Consider the following 22,622-nt stretch of genomic DNA (forward strand, 5'->3'; position numbering starts at 1 on the left):
TGGTCCACCTTGACATTTTTATGGTTCTTGTACCCATGATGTTGATTTCTCTTGATTCCTTGTGTTTGGTGATTCTTATAGGTGCAACTAGGTTCCTTTGAGAGTGGGTTGATGTTTCTTCAGCGTTTTGTAGAGAATGTCTATCCACAATCTATGATGACATAGGACACTTAATGATAGACATTGGACCTCTTTTGAGGAATGATACCCTTCATGAAGACTTAGCACAAATGATGAGACCCTTCCCCTTCCTCAACTTCAGGACCTTGGGTGTTGATGATATAGGCTTGGATGTTGGCCAGAGGTTAGGTGTGCCTAGGAGACGACAACATGGCCCTAGGTTGACATTTTACCTTCTTGATGGATGTCTCTTTTCTCTTGATGAGGATTGATGATGATGACTTGGGACCCCTTTGGAGGGGAATGTACATCTTCTATTATGGTATAGTTATGCCCTAACATGATGATGTTACCCATATGATGTAGTTGATAATGACGTAAGTGTTCTTGAGGTTGATGTTGGGCTTGAGAGGGTTTTCCTTTGACGACGAGGCACTATTTTCATGGACCTACATGACTTATGGGATGGGACACACCCCTGGGGCCATTTATTGCACCTTTTCATGGAGACGTATTTCCACAGAAGTGTCTGAGAGCTTTAACAATGTAGTGGCTGATGGATACAACATGACATGCACACAAACAATTCCATGCTTGGACTTGACACTGGGAAATTACACAATTACCGATGACTTCTATAGAGTGGATCTTGCAGAGACCAATGTTTTATCGGGGGACAATGGTTATACTCGCTGGGCAAGTTCTCAATGAACTACTAGGTATTAAAGATGGAATTTAGGGCCTCAAAGAACAATAAGGTAGTGTTGAGGGGTGTGTCTAGTGGCACTCCTCGAACTATATCAACTATGAGAATGGAGGCTTTAGTATGTAGTCTGCGAGATCGAGTGCTTGTACAAGTGAACAACATGGGGAAGTGGGCGGTGCCAACTTCCCTATTATTGCTCATCATTCTCTCATTTACCCCACAACACAATCCCCATCTAAGAGCCAACGTAGAGGAAATAAGCCTTGCCAATGAGAACACAAGTTCTTCAAAGGTTGAGGGAGGCATTGGTAAATCCATTTCTGATGCACTCACTATGGATGCAAATGTTGCGCAAAGGGAGTCAAAGTTTATTTCCCAGAAGGCATTGCGGGTTAGTGCCTAGAAATTTGAGTTCTAGGTAGAGGTTTCGAAGTTGATGGGCATCCTCATCAACTCTCTTTACAACAAGAAGGATATCTTTTTGCGAGGACTCATCTCCAATGCCTCTGATGGTTTGGATAAAATTAGAATTCTTGCTCTCACAACAAAGAATGTGCTGGGAGAAGGTGACAACACTAGGCTCAACATCAAGATCAAATTGGATAAAGAAAAAAAGATACTCAATCCAAGATTGTGGGATAAGAATGACCAAGGAAGATCTCATAAAAAATTTCGGGACGATTACCAAATTTGGAACTTCAACTTTTTTGGAGCAAATGCAAAAGCGTGGAGATTTGAATCTCACTGGCCAGTTTAGAGTCAAATTTATTTTAGTCTGCCTAGTCCGAAAACCAAAGGAAGTCATCGATGAAGAATATGGAAAATTCTACCATTCTATGGCAAAGGATTTCAGTGAGGAAAAACCCTTAGCATGGAGCCATTTTATTGCAGAAGGTGGTGTTTAGTTCAAATCCATTCTATTTATTCCATGAAAGGCTTTCTGTGACCTTTATGAAAGTTACTACAATGCCAAGGCCAATATCAAGTTGTATGTTAGGCATGTTTTCATTTTTGATGAATTTGAAGAATTACTTCCCAAGTACCGAGGATTCCTTATGGGTATTGTAGATTTAGACACTTTGGAATGCTTCAACAACACAACATTTTGAAGACAATAAAGAACAAACTACCATAAGGCTTTAAATATGATCTGTCGAATTGCAGAAGGCGACCCTGATGAATCATATGCAAGGGGAAAAATAGATGTTGAGTCAGAATCAAAATCAGATATTGAAAAGAAAAGAAAGTATGTCAAGTTATGGAATGAGTTTGGCAAGTCAATAAAGCTTGGGATAATTGGGGATGCATCAAACAAGAACCACCTTGCAAAACTTTTGAGATTTGAAAGCACAAAGTCTGGCAACAAACTGACATCGTTGGATCAAGAATGAAACCTGGATAGAAAGACATATTACATCATGAGATCTAGCAAGGAGCAATTAAAGAGGTCCCCATTCCTTAAGAAATTAAAGAAGAAAAACATGGTTATCTTCTTCACAGATCCAATCAATGAGTACTTAATGCAGTACTTAAGGGATTACGAGGACAAGACATTTCATAATGTTTCAAAATAAGGCCTTAAGCTTGGGAAAGATACAAAGGAAAAGGAAATTAAAGATTCTTTCAATGGGCTAACTATCAGGTGGAAGGATTTGACTGAGGAGGATGCCATGTGGGAAGGAGAACAAATCTTGCAACACTCGAATTCGCAGTTCCTTGAGGACAAGCAATGTCGAGAAGGGGGGATTGTAATGTCCTCTTCAAATTAATTGCCCAAGGAAGGACGTAGTAGCCTATTTAACCTCATAGGCTATAGTCATTTCAAAAGGGGGGAATTATTATTTAATATTAGGTAACATTAGATAATAAAAATTAAATTGGGGCAAATGGAGGGAAACTTGCAAGTCACTCAAATTTGAATTTAGGAGGGAAAAGCCCCAAAGAGAAACTATAAAAGGAAGGGAGGAGAGTCATTATGATCATCATGGATTGTTATTCCTTTTTATTTTGGGTTGAGGCTCTTGGAGGGTTTTAAGATCCCTTTTTCTTATTGGTGAAAGATTACACCCTAGCTAATATTTCCACCATACTTTGCTACAAGACTGGATTTTGGTTGGTATCTACTTTTCTAAGGCAGTGAGGGGCTAAAGACTACTTTTCTGAGGCAGTGAGAGGTTGGAGATTGCCTTTTGAGACAACGAAGGGTTGGCATCTATTTTTTTGAGGCAGCGAATGGCTGTAGACTATTTTCTAAAGCAACGAAGGGCTGTAGACTATTTTCTGAGGCAACGAAGGGTTGTAGACAATTTTTTGCCACAACGAAGGGCTATAGACTATTTTCTGAGGCAGCGAAGGGCTGGAGACTGTGTTTTTGAGACAGCAAAGGTTGGTATCTCCCTTTACGAGACATCGAAGGGCGATAGACTACTTTTGAGGAAGCACAGGTTGGTATCCCCTTTTTTGAGGCAGTGAAGGGCTAAATCTATCTTGTTGAGGCATTGGAAGGCTTATATATATCTTTGCGAGACAACAGAAGGTTGAGGAATAACTTTTTGAGGCAGCGGAGGATCAAGAAGCTATTTTCTGAGGTTGCCACTGGCCAAAGGGTGCAAGGTAGCAGTGAAGTTTGCTAATATGATTTTGTGGCAGCAAGGGGACGAATACAGTTTGTAATCATAGAAGCCATGTTTGATTTGATATCCTTGTTGGGAGGCTATTGATTATTGTAAGTCTGTTAATTTCTTGTTAAATAAGCCCTATTTTATAGTGGTTGCTTGTGGAATCAACTATTGCTTGAGTTTTTTACTATACTAATTGTGCATTCAATAAAGAACATCATTGTTTCATAGAGTGATGAATACTGCAATACTGTTGTGAAATACAATTCTTTCATGTGTTTATTGAAATTCATAACTCATAATTGCATCTTGAGGGTAATCTCCCCAAGAGGGATATTACATACGACACCAAAGACAAGACCACTAATAGACTCGACAGACTCATAACCATGTGGAAAGACATAGGCTGGCCCCTGCACTGCAAGGCTCTCACAAAAGCTTGAGTCCACATATAAGCTTACCTTAGGCCCTCCAATCCTTTTAGGGACGAAAGAAACCTGTTGCAAACTTAAAGGGATAGGATATAGTCTGACCCAAAAAAGACTAACTCAATGTGACATAGGGTCTAGGATGCCTACAAGGCTCACATGGTTGTTACATGGCATTTGACTTATGACCTTGGACTTGTTACCACTCAAACTAGCAGGGGACCTAAAGGGGATTCCAAGAGGGTCAAATGCTAGACCAAGGGCAACAAATGGAGACTTAGCCCACTGTCACCTCAGCTAAGGCTCCCTACTATTTACGAACTTTCACCGATGGGAGGAGACCCGGTTTATATGGAGTCGGAAATGAAGGATACATCAACAAATGGATGTAAAGTGACCCAAACAATCCCTTTCCAGAAGAGGGTCAAGAAGGGAGTTTGCTTGCTTTCTAAGCAAGGTACAATGTCTTCTAGGAGAAGGATGTAGGGATTTGAGCATTAGGTTTAGGGAATATGACTTGTGTAAGGGTTTCCCAATCCCTAAAATCCTTATTGAAATTGGTATCCTAGATGGTTCTTGTAGAATTGTCTTTTCAAAGGAGTGGGACCACATAGGACCAAGTGGAACCAACCTAGATTAAGAGGCAAGAATTTAGCAACCAATGATTTTCTTAAACCAGACAAGGATGGGGAAAGGATCAAAGCGAGAATGTTCACTTAAAGGTGTCAAATTGATCCTATGAGGCACTAGCCTTGGGGATACGAGGGTAAAGTTTGGTCTCATAGCTAGGGCTTAGGTTATCTCACAACTCCACCGTCGGAATGCCTTCAAAATTGGAGGGTGCCTTGAGGACACACCAGCGTAGGAGAGGCTATGAGGTCGAACTTTTTGGAGAGTTACTTTGTCGGGAAAATGATGCCCTAGGTGACCCAACTTGGCTAGACCTAGAAGAAGGTGAAAACGAGTTGATTTTTGCATGATCGCCTCTTGGTAGATCAGTGCCTTAGTCTTGGGAGAATGGAGTCTAGGATAAATATGAATGAGGACCTTGTTTCTTAGTCAAGGAGGCCTTAAGACTACCTCGCTTGCCTTCTAGGGCAAAGGGAAGCAACCTTACAACTTTATACTTCGACTTGCAAAAGGTGATGGCTTATCAAGATGAATTTGTTGATAGAATTATCCCTAGGAAATTTCATTCAAAATTACATGGCCCATAGATTGAGAGATGTTATATTGAGACAAAATTCCACAATTTAAGCAGTAAATGCATGCAGCAATTAGCCCTAAAAATAACGAAATTCTCAATCCAATGTATATGACAAAGTAAAATAAGAATAGCATTAAAAGCATGTACTTACATGTAATAGAACATATCCAACCATCCACAATTTGACAATAGAGAAGCTCCAAGATAAGATAAACCAAATCCAAACATCAAAATTCATCCATAAAGCTCCAATTCATCCTCCAAGAAAAAGTGTGAAATTCTCAAGAGAGAGAAGAGATCCAATCCAAAGTGATGATGAGCAAATGAACTCATCTCACTTGTATTTATACACTAATGAGGAGTTCGAATTAGTTGCCTAGGCCTACATAAGCCCCCAAAAATACAACAATGTACTAATAACCTAACTTTTGGTGACAAGCCCACCAAACTAGCTCACAAATGAAATAGCAAACCTCATAAGAGGTTAGATGATAAATAATACATGTCATAGGGCCCTCCAAGAGACCTGATGAGGTTCATAGGTGCCATAATGAAGAATACGACCCTCAAAAGTGATGGACAAGGGGTTGGCCCCTTGTTCTCCAAAAAATTAACTTGTGGTGCTCCATTGGATGTGGGGGCACAATAATAATCTCATGGGTCTCCAAATGAGTTGATGATGCTTGTAGATTATCTGTAAGGGCTCGAGTGATGGTGTAGGTGATGCCATATCATCCTACAAGTCTTGGTTCAACTACCAAGTGCACAGTACATCTATGGGGCGACTGGGCAAAGGTGAACCAAGTGCATCTTCCTCGTCCAATAGGTGAATCTCAAGCAATCTTTGAACACCCTCAAGATTGTGTTGAATGGTTCAAGATATTTGGGGATTGACTTTGAAGTAATTTGTCCCAATCATGTTTATTTGTGATCTATAAGTATAAAAGGCCTTTGGTTGTAATCTAATTGGCATGATCTAATTATTGACCAAAGAATCTAAGTAGCCAAAGGACTTGCTAAATCTAATTGAGTATCTTGTTGATATTGTCTAAAGAGCATTGATCTTGTTGTGGAATCATCATTGGAATATATTGGAATACTTCTAATTGTCTCAAGTGATTGTTATTGGCATCTTGTATTGGAAATCATTGGCTATTTGTTAAGTGGATAAGTGCTCTAAGTTTACTGAATTGCTTGTTGGTCAATATCTTTGTGGAATTATTGTGAAAAGATCTCTCATTTATTGTTAGCACTTGTATCATTGAGCACTTGGTCTTGTTTAAGATTGTCTTTCGATCTATTGTTAAGTACTCTTGTTATAAGATAATCAATATCAAGTACTTGAATCACACAAACAATCTTAACTCAAGACTCACTCATAATCCTTGCATCTCATTCTAGGAATATTCTTGTATCTAATAATTTCTCCAAGCATAAGCTTGGTTGATAGACATTTAGGACAACATTTCTCACCTAGCTTGAAAAGCTAGCATCTTTATAGTGGTTAACACGGTGACCTTGCAGTTGTCAGAGCCACAGTCTCTGCAGCACCAAAGGGATCGGGTGGTTAGAACACAGGGGGAGGTATCGTTAATCAAACTTTTGTTTGCTTCCCGTTGGCTTCTATCCCACAACCTACTCTAGAGACTAGTTCCAAAATAGTTAAGAGGAAGGAATCATCTAAAATAAGAATTTAATTAAAAGTAACCAAGATTCTTGCATCACACTTAGGTCTTAGGATTTGTATAGCATATAGGTTAGTTAAGCAGCAGTTGTTCATCCGGTCACTTGGTCTTTAATTGATCTAAAAGTAAGTTAGTTGATTCTTATTGACCACTCTATGTCAACTGCCCTATAACAATACACTTTTTCGCAGCGATTCCATCATGTTCAAGCACTCAGATCATCCAGGATTCATCATCATCAGTAGTCAGTTTGTCAAAGTTGTAAAACCATTCTACAAGTTTGTAATGTAAATGATCTTAGTATGACCATAATGTATGTAACAACCTAGGTAAGCCTATTATTTTGATGGCGATATTCATCCTAGGAGGTTTTTCGTTTTACTGATTCCTCTGTGTTTCTAAACACAAAAGATTGGCAGAGTTTTTCCCTCCAGCCTTGTTAAAATCGGCAACTAGAGCCAAATTCCACCTTAGGACAGCTCAAAGGATGGAGATGATTATTGCATTGGATTCCTCTTTCAGAGAGGTACAATTTTGATATAAAGATCATCTCATTCTGACAAGCAGAAATAGAATTATGAATTTATTTCTCTTCTGGACAAATTGTCAAGGTCGGCTCCAGTCAAATGTAGGCTCATGAAGCCCAATAGATGTGTCTCTTCACCCTCAACGAAGTGTATAAATAAGAGAGACCTTTTCCTCATTTGGACATCATCTCTTCACATCTTCTTCTCTCTCTTGATTGGGTCGTACAGCGTTGGAGGCTGTCAGGCCAGGGTAACTCCAGCAATTGAACGAGAGAAAACACTGATTAATTTATTCATTAGCTAGCACTTTATTTATACAAATACAAAACGGATCAGTTCATCTTCTAGATGACTGTCCGGCTTCACCTCATCCGTTTCGGATTAGGTGTCAACATTCCCCCCCTTAATCTGAAGGGATGTTGGTGAGTCCAAGCATCATTCTGAATCTTTCAAGCTTTTCTCTTCCAAGCGCTTTGGTGAAGATGTTTGCAATTTGCTCGTTTGTGGAACAATGACGGAGATGGATTGTTTTGGCCTCAACATGATGTCGGATCAGATGATATTTAGTATTGATGTGCTTAGTACGATCATGGAACTTTGGGTTCTTGGCCAACTTTATTGCAGATGTGTTATCAATCATGAGTGGAGTTGATTGTATTTGTTTTACCTGCAAATCTTCAAGAATTTTCCTGAGCCACACAATTTCTTTCGTTGCTTCAGCTGCTGCCACGTATTCTGTTTCTGTTGTGGAATCTGCTGGTACTGATTGTTTGCGTGATCTCCAGGAGACAGCTCCTGATCCAAGACTCATAGCATATCCTGAAGTAGATACCCCAGTTTCTTTGTCTCCATCGAAGTCTGAATCAGAGTATCCAATCAAGTTGAAGTCGTCCACCTGTGTATACTTGATTCCAAGGTCTTGAGTTCCCTTCAAGTACCTTAGAACTCTTTTTGCAGCAGACCAATGTCCTTCACAAGGCTTTTGCATAAACCTTGAGAGAATTCCAACAGCAAATGAAATGTCTGGTCTGGTAGTAGTGAGGTAGATGAGACTTCCTACAAGCTGTCTATACTTTGTTGCATCCTCAAATTCTTTTCCTTCAATAGATGTGAGCTTCAAGTTTTGTTCCATTGGAGTAGAAAGGGGATTGCACTCTGTCATGCCAAATCTGTTTAACAAATCTCCAATGTATTTCTTTTGAGAAAGAAATATGGACTTTGGATGTTGGGTTACTTCAATGCCAAGATAGTAATGAACATAGCCCAAATCAGTCATTTCAAAAAATTTTCCTAATTCTTTCTTTATGGATGCAATATAGCTTTCATTGTTCCCTGTCATTAAAAGATCATCTACATATACCACAAGATATACAACTGTTTTGCCAACTTTCTTGACAAATAAAGTTGCATCATCAAGATCAAAATGTTTGAAGTTGAGTTTCAGAAGATGCTCAGTTAGTTTTTCATACCAGGCTCGTGGTGCTTGTTTGAGGCCATACAAGGACTTCACAAGTTTGCATACTTTGTGTTCATGTCCTTTCACAGCAAATCCTTCAGGCTGGGACATAAAAACATTCTCTTTTAGATCTCCATTCAAGAATGCAGTTTTTACATCCATTTGATGGACTTTCCAACCGTTCTGAGCAGCTAGTGCAAAGAGTGTCCGGATGGTGGCCCATTTTGCTGTGGGAGCAAAAGTTTCCTCATAATCGACCCCTTCCTTCTGTGCAAAACCTTTTGCCACAAGCCTAGCTTTGTGCTTGTCAAGTGAGCCATCAGCTTTGTACTTGTTCTTGTAGACCCACTTGCAGCCAATTGGTTTGGTTCCAAATGGAGGATCAACCAGCTTCCAAGTGCCATTCTTTATGAGGGCATCATACTCCTTCTGCATCGCTTCTTTCCATTCATCATGAGAAGCAGCTTCTTTGAAGGAAGTTGGTTCAAAATCTGTAGACAAGTTCAATTCACAATCATAAGTAACATCCATATCAATAGGTGAATTAGAGTTATCTACATCACCTCCATCTTGTCGGTTTGAATTTCTGGTTCCTGTTTTTCCAATTTCATCAGGATGAACACTTTCAAGTGTCTTTGTCAGCCACTTTGGGGGACCTTTCTGAGATGGTCCAGGCTGTTCTGTTGATGGAGTTGGGTCTGAATCAAGATTGAGTCTCCCAATTCTATCAATTACATCACTTAAAGCATCATCCGTTGTTGGAGTGTCATGCAGGGGAGATTGTTCTTCAGAAGAAGATTCCACATGTTGATCTAGTATAGGAATCCCCCCTTCAAGATGTGGAATCTGATTATCAAACTCTTGAAATGATTTTGGTTTTGTGAATCTATCCAAGCGATCAAGTTGCCGCTCAACAACACTGTCAGATTTGGATGATTCAAGAAAAATGACATCTCTAGATAAAACAAACTTTTTATTTACTTCATCATAAAGGCGGTATGCTTTAGATGTGTTTGAATACCCCAGGAAGATACACTTACGACTTCTAGCACCAAGTTTGTTTCTATGTACCTTTGGTATTAAAGCATAATAGGTGGAACCAAATATCCTGAGATGTTTTACCGAAGGAACATGTCCATACCACAATTCATAAGGAGTCTTGTTTCTTATAGCACTAGATGGACATCTATTCTTTATATATGCAGCACATAGAACAGCATCAGCCCAAAACATTGTCTTTACATTTTTGAAGAAAAGCATGGATCGTACCATATTCAAAATTGTTCTGTTCATCCTTTCAGCTACACCATTCTGTTGAGGATTATAAGGCACAGTTGTTTGATGTTTAATCCCATGTTGGCGAAGATAGTGTTCAAATTCATTTGATGTATATTCTTTTCCATTATCAGTGCGAATAGACCCAATATGAGATTGTGCATCATTTTCAATCCATTTATGAAAATTCTTGAATGTTTGAAAAGCATCAGATTTGTTCTTCAAAAAATAAACCCAACACATTCTGGTGTAATCATCAATAAATGTCATGATATATTTATTTCCATTTGCAGAAGGAACAGGCATTGGACCACATAAATCTGAATGAATAAGTTCAAGCTTTCTATGTGCTCTTGAATGTGAATCATGAAAAGACTGTTTGCTATGCTTTCCTAGAATGCAAGCATCACATTGTTTATGTTTTCTAGGAATTGTAGGCAAACCAGCAACACCATTTTTCTTCAACAAGCGGAGACTATCATAGTTTAAATGTCCAAATCTAGCATGCCATAATAAACTTGATGGAAGTGCATCTTCTTCATGATGAGAAATATATGAGAAATGTTGTGCATGAGCAGAGGTTCCTTGCAGTTTAAGGAGTCTTTCTTCTTCTATACCCCTCATGACAAGTGAGTGGTTAGATGCCTTTCTTACCTCAAGCTTGCCATCAAACATGTGAATGGAGTGACCTTGCTGGCGGATGTGGACCAGGGACAGCAAGTTTCTCTTCAGCTGTGGGAGATATAGAACATGATCCAGAAGAAAGTCTGGAAGACCAGGCAGTTTAAGCCTGATTGTGCCAAGCCCTGATGGCTTGATTTTTGACTGATCTGCAAAGTATACTGCTCCATCAACATTGTCAGTGAAATCCTCAAAGAAATCTTTCCTATGAGTCATATGACAGGTTGCTCCTGAATCAAGCAACCAGTCATTTTTTGAAGAAGCAAGTGAAGCATTAAACAGATCTTCATTTACTCCAATGTTACATTGTGCCTCAATATAGTGAGCGGATTCAGATGCTTTACCTTTGTTTGTGTCATCAGTTTTACTTTTCTGCTGATTTCTTCTCTGCTCAACTTTGTCCCATGGTAGCTTGCATGTAGAAGCATCATGTGATCCATTTCGTTTGCAGCGAATGCAATGCAGATCTGCCTTTTCTGCTTGAGGATGTCTGCCCCCCTGCCTCTGAAGTATCTTCCTCTTCCTCTTCGTCCACCTCTTCCTCTTGTAGAATCTTGAGCAGGCTGCTTTTCTTTATGAGCAAGACAAACAGTCTCTTCAGAAGATTCAGGGACTGTTTTCTTTCCAAAGGCTTTCTCTCTTTTAGCAAACTTTTTCACAAGAGTGTCAAAGGTTATATCTTTAAGATTTCCATTTGCTTGTAAAGACTCAAGATAGTTACAGTAGGTAGGATAGAGTGCTTTGAGAAAGGCAATAAGAGAGATATCCAGCTCAACCTTAGTGGATTTAATATCATGCACTATAGACTTTATTTCAGAAGCAAGAGTAAGAGGATCATTATTTTTCAGTTCAAGGGTGAAGAGTTTAATCATGAGCTGAACAACTTCAAGTGCAGAATGTGTATCATAGAGTTCTTTCAGCTTTTGTAAAGCTTCAAAGGCAGTGGAATAGGATGAAATATGACGACTTACTTCCTCATTTACAGATGCTGCGATCAATGCAAAGGCTTTGCTGTTCTTGTTTTCCCAAATGGCGAGTTCTTTGTCTGATGTGGGCTGCACAGGGTCTCTGTCTTCTTCTCCGACACACACACCTTTCCACAGCTCATTGTAGATGAGGGTGTGTTTCACCATTCGAGACCATTCAGGATAGTTCTCCTTGCCAGTGAGAACTATTCCAACCATTGAAATGATTGAATGCATTCTGTAAAAAAAAAAAATTATCTCTGCCAAAAACACTTCTGTTGAGAGAAAAAAAAATCCTTATATGATTGCCTTATGCAATTTTATTTTTCTTCTAACATTCCAACAGTATATATATATCACTGCTCACATATCATTGTTCAAAAAAACAAGGGCGCTCAATACACTGTTCACTGCTCACATATATCACTGTTTAAAAATCAAAGGGCGCTCAAATAGTGTTCACTGCTCAAATATTGCTCACATATATCACTATATCACTGTTTAAAAAAAAATTAGGGCGCTCACTGCTTTTCCATATATCAATATATATCACTGTTTAATAAAAAATGAGGGCGCTCACTGCTTACATATATCAAACAAAAATGGCGCTCATATATATATATCACTGCTCAAAAGAAGAGGGCGCTCAGCATATACCAAAAAAGGGCGCACATATATATCACAGTTTTTGATGTTAAAAAACTATTCAACGCATAACTCCTCATTACTCTACGCAGCAACTTCAATGGTTACAGCAATATATACGCACCAACATTCAATATATATGCCTTATTGATCTCACTTCTTAACAAAGAATGAGGGCGCTCACTGCCTTTTTTTTTTTTTATATATCAATATATATCACAGCCAGCATTCAACACGCAGCCAGCATTCAATATACCATGTATATACGCAGCCAACATTCAATATATACGCAGCCATGTATATACGCAGCCAGCATTCAATATATACGCCTTATTGATCTCGTGTCTCTTCATAAGACCGCAGCCACCAATATATATTGAGTAAAAAGAAACACAGCCGCATTTACCATTACAGAAAACGCAGTTACAGAAAACGTGCCACCATTAATAATGTATATTCAGTAAAAATTGAACGCAGCCACTATTATATGAGACGCAGTCTTCATACCATAATGCAATCAGTCTTCTTCAAGAAAAAAAAACGCAGTTACCATTACTTGCAGTAAGTATGGGCCGAGGGTGGACTGATACAGGCAGCGGAGCACCTAATCTCAGAAATTCGTATGGAGCTCTATGTCACACAGACTTCGTCGACCTCCGCACAAACAGAATCTCGCTCAACGCAAATTCTCCAACGTCAATACAGAGTCCTCATGCAAGGAAACTGAAGCTCAGAGTGCTCAGGTCAGAGGCAGCAGAGCCTGACATACAACAGTGCATTCCACGCTCAGGCCAGGGGCGCTCATGACAAAGGGCGCAGTTATGGACAGAGGCGTAGAGACAGTTATGTCAGAGGCAACGCAGAGAGCAGATGTGGCCAGCAGGAGTTACAACTAATTTTGGGGACTGGGACCTGTGCTCTGATACCATGTCAGGCCAGGGTAACTCCAGCAATTGAACGAGAGAAAACACTGATTAATTTATTCATTAGCTAGTACTTTATTTATACAAATACAAAACGGATCAGTTCATCTTCTAGATGACTGTCCGGCTTCACCTCATCCGTTTCGGATTAGGTGTCAACAGAGGCATCTCTTCTTCGCACATGTCGCAACTCCCTCTCTCTCTACTTTGCACGTGTGGCAGGAGGCCGAGTTTTTTTGGGTGAAACAGGTCGTAGATTTAAGGGCGTTGACCAACATTGACTTTGGGTGATTTGACCAGCATTGACCTTGATTTTTGTGCCAAAAGTTTGATTTTAGGAGGCCGCATTTATTGGCACAAAAATTGAGGTGTTTGGGGACAGTTTGATCAATGTTGACTTCATGTTGACTTTTGTTTTGACCACAGAAAATTACAACAGACTTTCTCTCTCCTTTGACTGGGTTTGACCGAAGAAATTGAGCTGATTTGAAGGCCGAATTAGACAGTTGTTTGAAGGATGTTTTGGGGCAGCTTTGATCACCGTTGACTTTCTGGTTAGGGCTGATTTGACTACTGTTTTAGCAGATATGTTTTGGGCTTATATGTGAATTCTCTCTCTCTGCTGAACTATTGGAGAATAATAAGAAGATTTGATCAAAGGGTTACCCCACATTGGTGTTTGTCCCTGGAATATGCCACATCTTGTGTCCTCTTGTCTTGGCTTGTCTTATGCACATGATTTTATGTTCTATCTGCATTCACTGTCAATGTTTATAAGTTAATGTGTTTACTATTGGATATAATTGGAATTTGTCATTGGGCTACTAGAGGAACATTGAAGTAAATTGTCTTAAGCATAGAACATACCATTGTTATCTAAAATTAACATGGTATCAAAGCTAAGGTGAAGACAAAGCCGAAGCAAGAGTGAAGCAAAGCAATCACTAAATGAAGCTGTTGGACAAGGACTTGGAACTAGTCCCAATGACTACTACATCTTTCTTTAATTCCGAGGACAAGCTCAAGGACAAATTCGACTATCATGCATGGAAGATGATCTTGGATTTGACTTTGGAAGAGAATGATGCCATGGAATATGTCAAGGGAAGAATAACCGAGCCTCCTTCAAATGCATCTGTTGCTGTTCAAACTAAGTACAAGAAAGGTGAGACAAAAGCTAAAAAGATTATTGTTGATTCTATTCATAAGCCTTTGGTTGCATATATTTCTGATTTGGAAACATCTAAGGAGATGTATGAAAGACTAGTTGGGATGTTCAAAGTGAACAATGCGAATCAAATTCTCTTTCTTAAGAACAAGTTGAAAGACATCAAGATGGATAGAGGAGAATCCATCCAATCCTACTTCATGAGGATCACCGAGATCAAGAATGATCTCTTATCTATTAGAGAAGTCATTGGTGACAGGGAACTCTCTCTTATTGCACTTGGGGGCCTTAAAAGAGATTGGGATGTGTTCAATACTACCATTCTTAACAATGACAAGATTTTGGGATATGAGGAACTATTGGTCAGATGCACTCAAGAAGAAATAGGGATGATGGAACAAGACAAGCCCTTAAATGGAAACAATCCTACTGCCTTCTCCGCTCATTCTAGAAAAAGAATCAATGCTGGTCTAGGGAATCAGGGAAAAGGGTTCAAGCAGGGATTCAAGGAAGGAAGAAAAGGAAGATTCTTCAATTGTAACAAGTTTGGCCACTTTTCTAGGGAGTATCCTCACTTGAAGGATACTCCACGAGATGATGACAACAATAACAACAAGAACTTCAAGGGCAATGGCAATCGAAGGAACAACAGGTTCAACAAAAAAGGGAAGAGGAATGCTCCTGCTGCTCAAAATGGAGGTGGTTGTCCTCCCAAGGAGTCGAGAAACTCCAGGTATGATGAAGTTAATGTTGCAAAGAAAAATGATTTTTTTCTTATTTCTGCCCTCTCCATCGCCTCTCGTCCGAATACATTGGACCATTGGTTGATTGATAGTGGTGCCTCAAGGCACTTCATTAGGTATAAAGAAGCTTTCTTGAACTTGGTAGAAAAGGAGACAAATATGGAGATTATACTTGGGGATAATGTCACTTATCCCGTGAAAGGAATTAGAGCTGTTACTCTTCACTTAAATCAATGTCAAATCCTTCACCTACAAGAAGTGCTATATATACCAGACTTGTAAAAGAACTTAGTTTCTATTTCTGCGATGGAAGATAAAGGTTTTAAGGTGTCATTCGTTGATGGGAAGGTTCGTCTTTGGCAAAGGAATCCAAGAGATGCATTCACTCTAGGATTTAGGGTTGAAGGTCTCTATTAGGATGGAGGAAGTATGTTAGGAGCTATGATTTGTAACACCTCTCTTTAATCTGAATTATGGCACCGAAGATTTGCTCACCTTCATTTTAAAGCCTTACCCAATGTAAGGAAGATGGTCACAGGGATGCTCGAATTCAACTTGAATCATGAAGGTGTTTGTCAGGGATGTGAAGCTAGAAAACATACAAGGGGACCATTTCCCTCAAGTGTGTTGAAGAAAGTGTAACTAGGTTCGGTCTTCATAAGAACTTGTAATTATGATTTTATGTAAAGAAGAAACAAATGTATTTATTGTATTCCTTGCATCATGGGTTTCATGAACAAGAAGTGTTTGAGAAAGAAGTGTTTTTCATAGGTCAAAGACTTCTTCTTGATGTCTTTAGGGATTTGTCATCTTGTCATAAATGTATAATTTAGGGTCATGTATATGAAGTGTTGTTACACTTGTAAGATTCCTCTAGAATAGACAAGCACAGTCATCCTAACGACATCAATATATATATGCTCAAATTCCATGTCGGCTTCAATAAATGGAGACACAACCTTTGGAGAATGTCATATATATATATATAAATGACATGTCGGCTCAACATAAAAGGACACGTTGGTTCATAAAGATAGGTCGGCTTAAATGTATGACCCAACAACTATATATAGGAGCCTGTACCCTCACATTTCTACAGTGGACAAATTCGACATCTCTCTGAAATTTTGGATGGGTACAAGAGAGAAAAAATGTGGATTACCTACAACAAACTTCTTGGCATATTTCCTGAGGCTCTCAGTGGTCAAGACAACAAGAAGTTCGATCACAGTGCAGACTAGTTTGGGGTAATATTACAATGATATCCTCCTCACTGTCTCAGGCATATATTCACTAAAATTTCGGATGGACAGTGGTGCAATTTGGATAAGGTCTTGGTAAGATGATACTCAGTGATGCTCAGTGCTAGATCTCGATGATAGCAGGAGTTGTAGTGATATGATGATCATAAATGCAGGTATGAAGGTCAAGCATTGTTTGAATTCATGGAAAAGGATCAAGGGACTCTTAGGATTCTTATGAAATCAGTTAAAGGTCCCTATATAAAATACTAGAAGATATATTCTCTGAAAATGCAGTAAAGAAGGTCATATCACTTAGACTTGATCTACACAAAATTGAAGGTATCAAAGAATGAAGGGATATCTTCATAAAAATCTCAATTGGAGATCTAGGAGAGATGATAAGAAATAGTCATCATTGTTCTTAAATACACTAACTAATAAGCAAGGTAACAAATGTCCATAGACAAGGAAGTTACCTCATTCGACAACTTGTGGTCTCTATGCTAGATAGAAAAAGACAAGTTGAGGGCAAAAGTGTTGAAGGTTAAAGGACTCAAACATTTGCAGAAAGGAAAGGGAAGTTTGGTCCTCAAACAAGATAGAACAGTGCTATGGAAAGATTATGAAAAGAAAGCTCATATTGCCGAAAAGATGGAGGAAGCTAAAGAAAAGGGCCAAGGAAAGAGGGAGTAACAAATCTGTACTATGATTGAGATGGTATCCCTCACAAAAAGGGCCTTATCATAAGCTCCTAAATCTTTTGTTATAGATATGACCATGATAATAAGATGCATTGTGGCATCATGGAAGCATCAGAAACAAGAGCTTGTGACATCACCATGGGAATCATGAAGGACAAAATCCATGGTAGTCAAACATGAAGGATATAGCCCTTGGTAACCTCATTGGACATTGAAGGACAGGAAGAAGTCATCCAGGACAAGGCTCATCATGCATCAAGTCAAAAAGGAAACATCTGCCAGATGGGGATATACAAGATCCTCAAAATTCTCTGATGGAATCCTCATTGGAGGGTTCACTAATCTAGAGAGGAAGCAAGTGTTTGATCAGAAACCCCAACTTGTGGAATTCATGGATGATGTTATGATGACATGAAAAATGAAGCAAATCAAGGGATTGAGATATTTTCAATCAAGGAAGTTGCTGGCAGAAGCCTAAATGGCCTAAAAGTAAATGAGGTATGTATGCTTGTGTTTAATATTATAAATTCATTTCGTATGCTTGCAAGATCACTACTTCAATCTTGAGAAGCATGATCAAGAGAAAAAGGATCTCCTCCTTTGAAAGGATGCAGGAACGCATAAGTCACACTAGATGAAATCAACATAATATGTCCTCATATGAAGTATGAGGCAGTTGACTACAATTAAGAAACTTTGATTAAAAGCTCCTGGGAATGGAATGTGTGAGGAAGGAAGAGATCGTGAGATATGCAACCCTGATGAAGGCAATCAACATCCAAAAAAGAAACCAAGAAGATTTGACTAAGAAATCTCTCGGAAAGATATGAAGACTCTAATGAGAGTCTGAAAAAGATGGAAACCCTTAACAACGGATATCTTTGGGAGATGTGTCAACATGTATGCATGATGTTGATACCTACAGGAAGATGTCATGATGAAGAGCCATCTCGTAAGGTACTATTTGATTTGATGTTATGTTTTGATTTCTTGAATAATATCTAGATGAGTTCATGCAGGGCTACTAAAACAAGAGTTGTAAGTGCAAGTACAACTAGCATCATGTAATATCCCGTTTCTAGGATATCCCTCAAACCCAAGCAAACTCCAACCAAACATGTCCAAATGATATAGTGACCGGGAAACTCAAAGTGATAAGAATAACAGTAGTACAACATATAATAATGTGAACATGAAATATAAGCAGATACTCAAGAAATGCAAAGAGAAATGCTAAGCCATTTTATTATACTGAGTAATGGAATGAGTACAGGAGGTGATCAGAAATATGGCACCTCGACTTGCACAAGGCAAGTGAAGAAATACACTCAGAATAGCAAAGGAATGGCCTCTCTCTGAACTGTGTCCAAGCTGCTGGAGAACTGCCGTGCTGTTGCTACTGCTGGAAATCAAATGAGGATTTGGGGTTGTTCCCCTCCTAAAAAAATGCTGAAACTCTGGAATCAGATTCTACTCAAGAAACCCAGAAAATCCCAGAAAGCTTTTCTGAAATAACCGAACCCCGAAAATCACCCCCCTGGGGATCTATGCTATCCCTCAAGGCTCTGCGCTGCCACTGAATAGAATCCACCAAAACTCAGCCCGAAACTCTGCCAAAATCCTCCAATATGCAAGAGCTGATCCCTTGCTCAATCTCCCAGCTCTAATCCTCCACAAACCCCCAATCCGGAACTCCCACCAAAAGAACTACGTCCCTCTCTCCCAAGACTGCGCAGTCCTCAAATGCTCAACTCCTCCATAATGCCAAAGATCAATCCTACTGCAAAAGACTGCCGGAAACTACCTTGCCCGAGTAGGCACTCGAAGTCCCCCGGGGCTAAAGGTGAGATCTCTGAACGGAGACACTCCATGCACTAAACAGTGTTGCAGACCAGCTAAACAGCCAGTGTGCTCTAAGTCGAAGTGACTAGCTCAAATGCACATAATCGAATGACAAAATGAGGAGGCTCCCCTCTCTTTTATAGCGTTGGTCTCTATCAATCCCAAGGCCCACCTCCTCCAACACAGTCCCTTTCTTGCCACGTGTTCCTTTCCATCTGCGCAGTTCCTCCAAGTGTCTGCGTGGGCCCCATCTCTGCGTGGTCCTTTGGCCCCCCTTGGCTCCCCTCTAAGTTACAAAATTGTGCAACTAGGAAGTGACTTTATTCTAAAGGTGAGTTATGTCCCCCTTTTCCTCACCTTTTTATTTATAAATAACTATAGAAGGCAAAATTGAGCAAAACTGAATATTCCAATTAGCCATGACTAATTAGGAATATTACAGTCTCCCCCGGCAAATGTTGCTTGTCCTCAAACAACTGAAGTGATGGATGCTGCAAAATTTTCTCACTCTCCCAAGTGGCATCCTCATCCTGTAAATTCTTCCACCTCACCAAGAATTCCCAGACCGTCCTGCTCCGTAGCTACCTCTCCCTGGTATCAATAATAGCCTTTGGCTGCAACACCAAATGCCCCTCATCATCCATGGGCGGTAACTCATTTGTCATTGTCACATGCTGTCCCAATGCCTTCTTCAGGCATGATACATGAAAGACGTTATGAATCTTGCTGCCTTGGGGCAGCTCCAACTCATACGCAACCTGTCCAATCCTGCGTATCACCCTGTATGGCCCATAAAAGCGGGGCTTGAGCTTTTCAGCCCCCTTCTGCTTCAATGACCACTGTCGGTATGGCTGTAACCGTAGGTAGACCAAGTCCCCTACCTCAAACTCTCTCTCCACCCGACCCCTGTCGGCATACAACTTCTGCTGGTTCTGTGTTGTAGCCATATTATCCTTGAGAGCTTGGAGAATATCCTGACTCTCTTGGATCCAAATCTTGGCTCTCGGAGCCTTGCTAGCACCAAACATCACGTCAGCAAAAGATAAGGGATGATATCCATACAAAGCATATAATGGTGACATACCAATGGACATGTGATGTGTAGTGTTGTAGCAGTACTCCCCCAGATGCAACCACTTCAGCCATGCTCGCTGCTGCCCACTGACATAGTTACGCAAGTAGCCCTCCAGCCACTTGTTAACTATTTCTGTTTGCTTGTCCGTCTGTGGGTGATAACTGGTACTCGGTGTCAACTCCGTCCCCACCAGCCGGAAAAGCTCCTGCCAAAATCCACCCATGAAGCGGCTGTCCTCGTCACTGGTGATGGTCTTGGGAAGACCATGTAACTTGAAGATCTCTCTGAAGAATAGCTCGGCCACCTGTGCTGCTGTGTAGTGTGCGGATATGGCGAAAAAGTGTGAGTACTTCGTCAGTCGATCAACGACGACAAAGATGCAATCCTTGCCTTGTACCATGGGCAACCCTGTGATGAAGTCCATCGAAATACACTCCTCTTTCCCCTCCGAAATGAGAAGAGGCTGCAATAATCCTGCGGGATGCCTCATCTCCCCCTTGTTCCTCTGGCAAAATTCGCACTCTCGGATATGCTGGAGTACATCCTCCTTGAGGCCCTTCCATGAGAACCTCTCTCTAATGGCCCTATAGGTTTTGGTAAACCCCTGATGGTCGGCCAAAGGTGAATCATGTGATGCCTGGAGTATCTTCTTCTTGAGCTGAGATCCCTCAGTCAAGAATATCCAGTCCTATAGTAAATGATCTCATCGATCACCCTGTACCTGTCATCCGCCACCTGCCCATCTAGAACCTCACATGCAAATTTGTCCTTGGAGTACTCTACTAAGAGTTGAGCCCTCCAGTCTGTGTCCAAGCTCATAAGAGACAACGTGGCTGGTCTACGTGAAAGGGCATCTGCTACCACATTGTTCTTACCCTTGACATACTCAATGTCAAAGTCATATGCTTCGATCTTACTGATCCACTTCTGTTGCCTCTCCTATAGCTGCTTTTGCTCCAAAAAGAACCTGAGGCTGTTGTGATCAGTGCTCACTCTAAACCTGTTACCCACTAAATACTACTGGAACTTGGCCAATGCATGCATGATGGCCAGCATCTCTTTGTCATATATAGAATACAACCTCTTGTGCGGAAGGAGCTTCCGGCTCTCAAAGGCTATAGGGTGACCTCCCTGCATTAATACTGCGCCGATCCCCTCTCCTGACGCATCACACTCCAAAACAAATGGCTGCGAAAAATCTGGCAATACAAGCACTGGGTAGCTGCTCATCACCTCCTTGAGCCTGTCAAAGGCTCGTTCTGCTGTATCCGACCAACTGAATGCCCCCTTCCTCGTCAAATCTGTTAGGGGTGCAACACGCTATGAGAAACTCTTGACAAACTTTCGGTAGTAAGTACAAATACCAATGAATCCCCGAAGTTCCGTCATGTTCCTCGGCTTCGGCCAATCTCTGATGGCCCTAATCTTCTCCTCGTGGACTCTCACTTCGTCCACCCCTATGATGTGTCCCAAGTACAACATCTCCGTCAATCCAAACTCACATTTGGAGAGCTTGGCATAGAACTGCTGCTCCTCCAAGATGTGCAACACTGTCTCAATGTGCTGGAGATGCTCCTCCCAAGTCCTGCTGTAAATGAGTATATCATCAAAGAATACCAACACAAACTTCCTCAAGTGACTGTTGAAGATGTGATTCATGCAAGACTGGAATGTAGCTGGGGCGTTGGTTAGCCCGAAGGGCATCACCAAAAACTCAAAGTGCCCATAGTGACACCTGAAGACGGTCTTGGGAATGTCCTGGTCCCTCACGCGAATTTGATGGTACCCAGATCTCAAATCAATCTTTGAGAAGAACCGGGCTCCTCTCAACTCATCCATCAACTCATCGATCCTGGGTATGGGGTACCTATTCTTCAAGGTCTTCTTGTTCAAGGCCCTGTAGTCAATGCACATCCTCAATGTGTTGTCCTTCTTCTTCACCAACACCACAAAAGAAGCAAAAGGACTCGTGCTCGACCGAATGTGCCCAAGAGCCAGCAACTCTTGAATGGCCCGCTCAATCTCATCCTGATAGGCCTTGGGATGCCTATAGGGGGTAGTAATCACTGCCTATATGCCCTGCTCAAGCTCAATGGTGTGCTCAAACCCTCGGTCCGGTGGCTGTCCTGGCGGAATCTCCCCAAATACTGTGGCATACATGTCAAGGATGGATTGTATCTCTAGGTGCACTGTCTGCCCTGTAGTCCCTGCCTCTGATGCACGCAGTTGGACTGCCCACTCTACGTCTCCCTTCTGGAAGACTGCCTCCATCCAATGAGCCGAAATAGTCTAAGGCGGATATGTGTGCTGTCCCCGTATCTTCTCATGCTTCCCTGTCTTCTCATCATCCCACTCCATCTCTAGGGTCTTCCAATTTGTCGTGACCTTCCCTAGAGTGATAAGCCATTGAACACCCAATATCATGTTGGCGTCTAGAATATCGACCACGAAAAAGTGGTCAGTCAATGTGTAGGTGCCCATCGTCATTGATAACTTTGGAACATAATGAGCACACACCATGGTCTGATCTCCTGGGACAAAAACTGAAAAGCTATTGAAGCTCTCTGTCTGTATACCCCTCCGCTCAACCATCTGTGCATCGATGAAGTTGTG

At 40.8% G+C, this 22,622-nt stretch overlaps 1 protein-coding gene and 2 pseudogenes across 2 annotated transcripts in view; all 3 read left to right on the forward strand.

Moving 5' to 3' along the window:
- The window catches only part of LOC149222226 (PHAF1 protein At3g51130-like), a 377,477-nt gene that overhangs the window by 195,737 nt on the left and 159,118 nt on the right, over positions 1 to 22,622 (forward strand). The window lies entirely within an intron of this gene.
- Positions 987 to 1,578, forward strand: LOC149222228 (endoplasmin homolog pseudogene; annotated as a pseudogene).
- LOC149222229 (endoplasmin homolog pseudogene) lies at positions 1,624 to 2,595 on the forward strand (annotated as a pseudogene).

This window comes from Pinus tabuliformis, chromosome Q (genome assembly GCF_031772625.1).
Source record: "Pinus tabuliformis cultivar Carrire ecotype Pingquan chromosome Q, CPIR1, whole genome shotgun sequence".
Taxonomy (NCBI): domain Eukaryota; kingdom Viridiplantae; phylum Streptophyta; class Pinopsida; order Pinales; family Pinaceae; genus Pinus; species Pinus tabuliformis.